This window comes from Limanda limanda, chromosome 13 (genome assembly GCF_963576545.1).
Source record: "Limanda limanda chromosome 13, fLimLim1.1, whole genome shotgun sequence".
Lineage (NCBI taxonomy): Eukaryota > Metazoa > Chordata > Actinopteri > Pleuronectiformes > Pleuronectidae > Limanda > Limanda limanda.
The window spans coordinates 3,683,398-3,693,337 of record NC_083648.1 but is presented as its reverse complement, the minus strand read 5'-3'; the positions used below and the strand labels follow the sequence as shown (position 1 = coordinate 3,693,337).

Genomic DNA, 9,940 nt, shown 5'->3' with positions numbered 1-9,940 from the left:
GGTGACGGGGATGAAAGCCGGGACATGACGCTCAGTGAACAGCGTGATAAGCGATATATGTTTATAATGTGATATAAATACTGCAGCGCCTGTGGCTGCACAACCAAGATTTACATTTTAAGAAAAAGGTTATAAAATCTCTTAATTTCAAAAGTAGGTTGTGTGTGTGACTTATTCTATTAATACATTTTTTTTACTAAGTTTCATAGGAAAGAAAATTTTATATTTCAATAGTGACAAAGAGGTCTGAGGATATGGTTTTAGTTAAGAAAAGAGTAGAAGCATTGTAAACTAAAGAAATAAGGGATGTTGATGATCTGAATTTACAGGTTTCAACAACACTCATACATTTGCGGTAATTTAAATGAAATTACACCAATTATATGAACTATGAGTCTTATAGAGAATGTGTCTCAGGAACAGAAGGATGTTTGTTCACTCCTGCAAACATGTAAACTCAAGTTCAACAGATCAGAAAAGGGTTAAAGCCCAGTGGCCTTTAAAAGTCCACGGAGATTAGGTGAAAGCAGCTATTGTGGCAATATGTCGTAAAACCAGTGAACATTACTGCTGGAAACTTCATCTGAACAAAATGCAGAGATGAAACATCAAAGTTAATATTCCTACGAAAGTGATATAGCATTTTTTTGCAAATATAACATTAAGTCAAAGTCAACTTTATTGTCCATTCTGCCGTATTCACAGGACAGAGACGGACAGAACATGTAAGGACACAACATATTAAGTACTCAAGAAAGAGGATACAACAAAGTATGCAGTTAAAAGGCGCACGGTATTTATAAGAGAGTAGTTAGATGCAAATGTAATCTATCATTGACAAAATCTTACTTCTTTCTATTAGATTTTAGAGTAACGTTAATGTTATTCTTATATCGAGCCTTTTTCTCTTCTAAATATGCAACAGCATTTTTGAAATCCTACATTTTTAGACGTAGACGAGAGATTTAGTCATAAGATTTCACACGTGAGAGATTTCCTTTAAGCTGATTCTGAGAACGTTTTGTTATGAAGTCTATATAACGACCATATAACCAAACCATCGATACGCTCGTATGGGAACAGAGAGACGGAGCCGTGGCTGAGCTGTTTACTGCCCGAACCCGAGGCTCGTGTTTCCTGGTGTTCCCTTGTGATAACATTGTCACCGAGCTTCCTCCTCCAGCAGCCTGCCCGAGAAATTCAGCAAAGAAAACACACACAGAGAGAAAGATGTGTGAAGACGAAAGGCTTCTCACGGCTGTTTGTCAGCGGCGTCAGACACAATAGTCTATAAACGAAGGTAAAAGCTCAGAAAACAAACACACATCGGGACAATCAATGCTATAGTTCCTTCCTTGACGTTCTTTGTGAGTCACTGAACTCTCAGGAAGCAGGAAACACAAACTAACCTATAATCCAGTGATTTACAAGTTGTTTTGTACTATATTTAAACATACTTCCTACAAAATCATCAATTAATTGGATAGAGCAGTTTCACAAATCACAATTTGGCTCGTAGGGAATAAAATGCAGATTGTTAAAATGTTTTAATTTGCATGATTGTGCCGTCTCATCCCTTATTTGGTGAATTTCTATTCCTGCCTGTAACTGTTGCCTTTACACTGACTTTATATCGGTCCACCCACTCATGTAGTTTAATGTCTTTCACAGATTTTATACTTTAAAACTGTAAGAAGTCTGGATTTTTATCACAATTTCACATTTCAGAGCATGTTTATTTGTTTATATGTTTATTTGTTTATTTAGAAGGATCCCCATTAGCTCCGCCCTAAGACAGAGCTACTTTTAGTGGGGTCCACATTTAAGACATACATTCAGATATCAAACATTTAAAACATACGTTATATTACAAATAACAAAAGTTAAAATACATTTAAATAATGATCATACAATTTTATATTACAGATATCAAAAATTAACTTGGTGGTGGTTATGCAGTTTTACCTTTTTCATGATATAAAACACTGATATATCCAAAACTGCAAACCATGTAATAGAATACTGCACATTTATGTACAGTACATCATCATCTAGTGTCACAAGATTTTGTGTAATTCTGACAGGAATCAGAGATCAGCTCTCTATTCCCCCCCCCATCTCTCCCTCTCTTCCCCTCAGGTCCAGACGCCACCAGGGTCTCTCACCACCAGGAGACGAGGAGGACGAGCCAGTGAATAGATTTTCACCAGCGACCAGGCGCCGCTCCATCTGCAGCGCCGCAGCGGCCTCGTGGTCCCGGGGACATCGCACACAGCCGGCTGATTGTGAGAGATGATGCACTTGCACCCCCGGCTAACAGGTTCACACCAGCCCACATGCTGAAGCCACCCGGGGCTAATTCAATTCCACCGCCATTCCAGAGGTAATAGAGTGCGTCTGTACCTCCTCCAGTTAGAGCCTGGTGAAAGAGGGGGGGTCGACAGGAAGGGGCGGCCGAGGTCGGGCCACCGCCCCCCCGAGCTTCAAGGGGTCAATCTGGTACGTCTTGTTGATTTATACCAAATAAACTATTAAACATAACAGGAAGCTAATGGATGAAATGTCGCATTTTCTATTAAAATGGTTCGTGTTTGATCAGGTAAACGTATAATAACTTTGGGTCTTTGAATTAAAACAATAACAAAGGGCCATATTGGATGATGTCATGAGGCAGCACGGGATTATGGGAGTTGCCGATGAAAATCTACGTTACCCCTAATACTATATATATTATTTGTAACTAACTAATATTATGAATAAGAGAACGTTATTTTATCTAGGCTTTTTATTTGATTGATTGGAATTTAATTTTATTTATTTGTATTTGTATAATTATGTCTTTATTTACTTCCATTTATTCTTATATTTTATATATGTATTTTTTTTATTATTATTTTATTTAATCTTATTTTAAGTTATTTGATTTCTGCCTCTTTTTCTTTACCCTGAGTGTTTGATTGTGGGTTGGGGGGTGTTCATAAACGTTTGTATGTTTATAAATGTTTGAATGTATGTTTCTTATATGTAAAACTCAATAAATATATTGTTAAAAAAAAAAAAATCTACGTTACACAAAGTGGTATCTCTCTACATCACTACGACCTAAACAGTCGATGTGTTGTAGAGTCTGTGGTTAACACGAGATCGAGACGTTTGTTCACGTTTATTCTGCGACGAAATATGTCAACAAATACCCAACTGTGCGTCACTTAAAAGAGGGCGTCGCCAACACGTGGCTAACTAAAAATCCTGAAGTTGTCTTGAATATTAAATGTGATCAGAAAAACCGAACTAGTCACAAGACTCAAACCTTACCCGAACCTTCATGAAGAAAAGGAGAAAAAGACAATTTCAAGAAAAAGACAATAGAAGAAATACAATAAGAAAAAGTCCAACCTAAAACAACTTGTTTTTTTTACTGAATCATACTTTTCCCAGAATTCATCACTGGAAACTGTCTCCACATGAATTCAATAATAAAATAAAATGAAAATTACATCTCGGGGGTTTCACACTATGTGCCACAGGTTTATAAAGACAAATGAACTGACTGAATACCCCAGTGCACTCAATGTTCTTGCTGTGACAAGACTGTAACCATGTGTGTGTGTGTGTGCACAGTGTGTGTTTCTGTGTGTGATAGCGTGACAGCTCAGATTAGCTCCTGCAGCTGCGTGTCCTTCAGTTCACGTGTCTGCTCATGTATTGTGATCGATGTTGTTCGCGCTCACGCCGCCGCTCAGATTCATCCTGAGCTCAGATTCATCTTTAGCTCAGATTCATCCTGAGCTCAGATTCATCCTGAGCTCAGATTCATCTTTAGCTCAGATTCATCCGAACACACTTCATCACAAATCTGCTCCAAACTGAAACGTCTCAGTTCTGCTCTGGATGGCACCGGGAGTGTTGTACCTTTTTACAAAGTGGTTCCTGTAACACACCAGGCAGACGACTGGGTTCAGTCGTGTGTTGGTCCCTCAGAACTGTAACGTCCCTGTTGCAGCCCTGATAGATTCATTATATGACAGATCCCAAATGAAAGCATTAGTGTTTAGTTTGGTCAGGAAATAAAGCAGCTGGATAAACATCTCATCACAAAATATGAATTTGATGTTACGTTAAAAACTTAAAACCCTAAAAAAGGGCAGATTTTCCCTCATGATGGATGTTTATGCAAGAAGGAACAGAGACGTGTTTTCTGAACATTGAAGCATGAAAACCTTTTCAGGTAATAACACAAATGAAAGGAATAAACCTGAGTTTTACACGTCTCCTTTAAAAAATCCTCTCTCTTGAATAACATTGTGCAGGTTTCCTGCTGAAAGACGAGCAGTTTGTTGTTGAACACCACTTCACTGGAGAGGAACAAGCTGAAATTGCAGGAATGCAATCTAATGAGAGGGACTGAAACGGGCTGTGAGTGGACGTCGGGCTCGTGCAGCACTAATCGTCTCTGCTCCTCTCTCATACGCAGAAGGAGAGGCAGGGCTTTTTATTTTCTACCGAGAGCATCTGCCTGCAAATACAGACACGATGGAGCCTCAGCAACCTGCCATGAAATTGCTTTTCACTTTAAAAACAAGCCGTGATAAAAGAAAGTGCACGACGGAGAGGATCAGATATAAAATAGATCTGAAATCTACTGAGAGACACATGCAGAAGACACTGATATCACAATGCAGCACCAGCTCCTGTTGTATACATGGGAAGATATTGGAAACACATGGAAACTGAATACAAGCGCCGCCATCTTGTGCTTTTGACGTTATGTACATTCAATACATGCTCTCGACCAATCACGAGTCAGTCTCATCTGTCAATCACAACGTTTCACCTTGTTTTTATAGCAAATCATATTTACACTTAACAGAAACAAACATCGATGTGACAACAACCATAAATGACAGAATCCTTCTTTGAGGAAAATGTAAACGTGCATTTTGACTTTGTGTTGCTAACATGACCGCTATACTGCAGCCTGCCACCAGGGGGCTGTCGAGATGATTTGGTTTCATTTTGCGGCGCTGACATGTCGTCCATCTTCTATAGTCGTATGAAAATCAAGGTTTTTATACGATGGGAGTGAAAACTTTATCTATTATCTTCACCTCCTCACTTTCCTCTTCGACAGGACTCTTGAGTTTTCAACTCTTTGATATCTAATCTTACCGAGGAGCCGCTAACTCTCTGTTAAAGCCTCAATAATGAGACGCGACCGAGCTTGTGTGTTATTCCGCTCGTCACTTAAAGCTTCATTAACGGGGGGGTTTCCAGGGATTTGAGCCGGCAGTCGCTCAGAGAGGAGGGTCGAGTTATTAAATTCCATCTTCTGCTGAATCAATCAGGGAACTGACGCCCGTCATGAAAACTGGAAAGGTTATCGGACTTTACTGGTTCATAAGAGAAGGGAATGTTAAGGTATAGTTGGTGTTTGGTTATAATTCAGTTTTTTGAGTGGAATCTCTTCAGCCAGGGGAGTGATGTTTACCCCTGTTTGTCTCCTTGTCAGCAGGATTTCACAAAAACTGCTCTTCTACTCTAGATTTTTAATTTGGATGTGCACCCAATTGCTCAGAGACATAATTATCAGTCCCCTCAATATGCCTGATTTCCTTCAAGAGCCATGAATCACTCCCTGGGATTAAAATCTCAATAAATCTCATCTTGAAATGTTAAAAAACACTGAAAGAAAGATTTCTGGTGCAGATCTGCAAATAAATATATTAAGGCCCATTCCACCAAGTTCCATGGAATTCTCTAGATTATTTTCTGGATAAAAACGAATTATTGGTTTGTTGGTTGTAGGAGAAGTTCACAACCAGACACTGTCATCATATGTTTAAATATGTTAAAGCATCTAACATCTAAAGAGCAGGTTATAAAAGAACATTTTACTGTAACAGTAGAAAAACAGACATGTGTTTCCTTTAGTTCCACTTATTTTTACCCCATACAGTTAAATAAATGAAGCCGTATCACTCCCCAGCAGCCGTGTGGTTGCCACAGAACAGAAATAGGACGTGTGGAGAACATTCTGAAGACAAGGACGACGGTTCTATCATTTACAAGCAGATTAGTCACTATGATTAGTCACGAGGAGCAGGAGGCTCCAGGCAGCCAGAAGCCATCCATTAGCTCCATGTCACCCAGTTCACTTCACTTCCTTGGTGGTTTGAAGAGGGAAAGTGATTTATGTCAAATATTTATGTGAGCCAGCCGCAGAGAAGCCGCCACACTTTGTGTTCCGGGACATTTCAAATGAAAATAAACATTTCCAGCCCCAGACGACATCTAAAGCTCGTGTCTGGATGTCGGATGATGCGTCTTCTTTTATATTCGACAGTGAAAATCACATTATAGCAAATTATTACATCATGAAAGCAAAAGACAAGCGAACATCCTCTCTGCAGACAGAACATTTATTTTCACTGCTCTGTATAAATGAGTCTCTCTCCGTGAACTCTGACCTCGACGCAGCTCTCGTCTCGCTCGCCGCTTTTAAGTTACGACACATTTGCATAAAGTGCTGGATGGTAAACGTCTACTCCTCGTGTGGAGTAACGCATTTAGAAAGAGAACAATGAAACTGTGCAGTGCTAACTCGTAATAACACACACACAAACACACAAACAAACACACACAGACTGTAAAAACATCAAATGTCACGAATCTATTGATCGCGCAGCAGGGCATCATGGGAAAAAAAACATCCCACTACATGCATTTCAACCTGCTGGATATGAATCAATACGTCAGCATCTATGGCGTGAGCAGCAGACATGTGAGATGAGGAGTGGACGCAGATCCGACATGTTTAATACACATGGAGGGACAAGTGGGCGGGGTTAACCACACTGTGTGGGCGGGGTTAAACAGCCGTTCGACCCATGCATCTATTGTTTGGATGTTGCATTGTGGTCCATGAGCAATATTTCATTTCCATGTACGTATGTGTGGGAATAAGAGGAGAGGTATACGTGAACTTCAAGGACTTCACCCCCATGATCCATCACCATTAAGTCCACCTCTCTGATCGGAGTCAGAGACTCGTCCACATCTTTGTCTCCTCGGCTCTGGACCAATCACAGGCTCCTGAATGTCCACAACTGTCCTTCATCTTCCACCAAATCCTCCTCTTCCTCCTTTAAACTCAATGCCCTGGTGTCCCAGTACCTGTCTGACCTCCTGCGCCTCTTCACCATCTTGTTCCTTATGGTCCACATCCTGAAGCTGGTGCAGAGACAATCACAGTTTCAGGTCGACAAAGCACTCGCCCAATCAGAGGAGGTCGATAATGTTCTATCAGTTTCTAAACTATTTCAACTCTAGAAACAGCAGAAACAAGGAGTTCCATCCCCACTGCAGTAACAAGTCGATGCCGGTGTTAACAACACTGCACTGGAGTCACTCTCCCTGAGCAAATGTCCACTTGGCCCAACTGGAAATTACCCACATGACCTTTAACAGGGTACCTCAATGAACCAGAGAGAGGTAGAGAGGGCCGGGCGGTCAATGACCGGAATGTTTAGCAAAGGGACTCTGAAGGTGGATGAACATTTTTTCCATTTTCAAACCAGAATATGGACATTTTCTCTAAGAATGCTACACTGTTTAACACCATGCATCCCTTCGATAGCTCACTTGGTAGAGCGGAGGACTGTAGGTTACACATGTTGACATCCTTAGGTCGCTGGTTCAACTCCGGCTCGAAGGAGGAGACTTTTACAGCTGGAAATCTGCATCAGAGGCCTAACGAGTCCCAAGATATCATCAGCTGTTCACACCTTTATCAGGGTACTTCAACTCCCAAGATTCAAACTGTCGTTCACACCTCTATCAGGATACCTCAATGAACCAAAGGCCAGTAGAAGGGGAGGGGCAGTCAATGTCCTGAATGTTAAGCAAAGGGCCTTTGACGGAAAGTTTACATGGTCCCATTTTCTAATCAGGATATTTGCCTTTTCTGAAAAAAAAAAAATCATCGCTATTATGCTAGGTTTACCCCTTCGATAGCTCAGTTGGTAGAGCGGAGGACTGGAGGTTACATATGTTGACATCCTTAGGTCGCTGGTTCAACTCCGGCTCGAAGGAGGAGACTTTTACAGATGGAAATCTGCATCTGAGGTTTATCAACTTCCAAGATTCAAAGTGTCGTTCCCACCTCTATCAGGGTACCTCAATGAACACAAGGGAGGGGCTGTCAATGACATGAATGTTTAGCAAAGGGACTCCCTCGGCAAGTTCACATGTTCCCATTTTCTTACCAGGATATTAACATTTTCGAAAAAAAATATCACTAATATGTCAGGTGTATCCCTTCGATAGCTCAGTTGGTAGAGCGGAGGACTTTTACAGCTGCGGAGGACTTTTACAGCTGGAAATTTGCAATGGAGGCTTAACGACTCAAAAGATATGAGCGTTCGTTCACACCTCTATCACCACCTTAGATCATTTTCTAACCAGGATACGAACATTTTGTAAAAAATTCATCGCTATTATGCTAGGTTCATCCCTTCGATAGCTCAGTTGGTAGAGCGGAGGACTGTAGGTTATATATGTTGACATCCTTAGGTCGCTGGTTCAACTCCGGCTCGAAGGAGAAGGAGGACTTTTACAGCTGGAAATTTGCATTGGAGGCTTAACGACTCAAAAGATATGAGCGTTCGTTCCCACCTTTATCAGGGTACCTCAATGAACCAGAGGCAAGTCAAGAGGGAGGGGCAGTCAATGACCTGAATGTTTAGCAAAGGGTCTCCCTCGGCAAGTTCAGATGTTCCCATTTTCTTACCAGGATATTAACATTTTCGAAAAAAAATGTCACTAATATGTCAGGTGTATCCCTTCGATAGCTCAGTTGGTAGAGCGGAGGACTGTAGGTTACATATGTTGACATCCTTAGGTCGCTGGTTCAAATCCGGCTCGAAGGAGGAGTCTTTTACAACTGGAAATCTGCATCTGAGGCCGTACGAGTCCCAAGATATCATCAGCCGTTCACACCTTTATCAGGGTACCTCAATGAACACAAGGGAGGGGCTGTCAATGACATGAATGTTTGTTTAGCAAAGGGACTTTGACGGTAAGTTGAAACGTTCCCATTTTCTAACCAGGATACGAACATTTTGTAAAGAAATCATCGCTATTATGCTTGGTTCATCCCTTCGATAGCTCAGTTGGTAGAGCGGAGGACTGTAGGTTACATATGTTGACATCCTTAGGTCGCTGGTTCAACTCCGGCTCGAAGGAGGAGACTTTTACAGCTGGAAATTTGCATTGGAGGCTTAACGACTCAAAAGATATGAGCGTTCGTTCACACCTATATCAGGATACCTCAATGAGCATATAGTCTCTGAAGACATGTCAAATGTTTCCTGTTTTCTGACCAGGATATTGACATTTTCAAAAACAACATATAAAGCATGAGTGTATCCCTTCGATAGCTCAGTTGGTAGAGCGGAGGACTGTAGGTTACATATGTGGACATCCTTAGGTCGCTGGTTCAACTCCGGCTCGAAGGAGGAGACTTTTACAGCTGGAAATTTGCGTTTGAGGCTTAACGACTCAAAACATATTGGTGTGAATCCGCTCAGGAAGCTACGGCCTCCACAGAGCGAGCTGAGGACGGGACAGTGTTTCTTCACTTGGCTACGTCCCGGCTGTGCCTCCGAATGGAATCCAGTGAGATGAGTCGTCGGTTTTGTGTTGGGAGTTAAAAAAAACAACAAAACAAAAGATTAAACCCAAGCCAGCAGCTTGTCTCTGTGACTCAGCGACTCTCTGCACCTTCCTCTCCGAACAGCAGCAGAGCTTGTTTGCAGAAGCTCAGGAATCCTCTCTCTGATCCTTCTTGTTCCTGTCGGAGGAGAAATGAAAAAGTTTGAGCAGCTTTGATTTGTCGCTGATCAAAAGACGAGGAGGAGACTTTACACGTTGGACCGACAAA

General features: G+C 41.4%; 6 non-coding genes across 6 annotated transcripts; all 6 read left to right on the top strand.

Annotated features, from left to right (window-relative positions):
• The first annotated feature begins 7,626 nt into the window (after positions 1-7,626).
• trnay-gua (transfer RNA tyrosine (anticodon GUA)) lies at positions 7,627-7,714 on the top strand. The gene is given in 2 exon segments: positions 7,627-7,663; positions 7,679-7,714. It is a non-coding gene; the product is annotated as a tRNA-Tyr (tRNA).
• A 289-nt stretch (positions 7,715-8,003) lies between these two features.
• On the top strand, positions 8,004-8,091 carry trnas-gga (transfer RNA serine (anticodon GGA)). Its single transcript is given in 2 exon segments — positions 8,004-8,040; positions 8,056-8,091. It is a non-coding gene; the product is annotated as a tRNA-Ser (tRNA).
• Positions 8,092-8,511: 420 nt separating this feature from the next.
• On the top strand, positions 8,512-8,599 carry trnay-gua (transfer RNA tyrosine (anticodon GUA)). Its single transcript is given in 2 exon segments — positions 8,512-8,548; positions 8,564-8,599. It is a non-coding gene; the product is annotated as a tRNA-Tyr (tRNA).
• Positions 8,600-8,839: 240 nt separating this feature from the next.
• On the top strand, positions 8,840-8,927 carry trnay-gua (transfer RNA tyrosine (anticodon GUA)). The gene is given in 2 exon segments: positions 8,840-8,876; positions 8,892-8,927. It is a non-coding gene; the product is annotated as a tRNA-Tyr (tRNA).
• A 228-nt stretch (positions 8,928-9,155) lies between these two features.
• On the top strand, positions 9,156-9,243 carry trnay-gua (transfer RNA tyrosine (anticodon GUA)). Its single transcript is given in 2 exon segments — positions 9,156-9,192; positions 9,208-9,243. It is a non-coding gene; the product is annotated as a tRNA-Tyr (tRNA).
• Positions 9,244-9,427: 184 nt separating this feature from the next.
• trnay-gua (transfer RNA tyrosine (anticodon GUA)) lies at positions 9,428-9,515 on the top strand. Its single transcript is given in 2 exon segments — positions 9,428-9,464; positions 9,480-9,515. It is a non-coding gene; the product is annotated as a tRNA-Tyr (tRNA).
• The last annotated feature ends 425 nt before the right edge of the window (positions 9,516-9,940 follow it).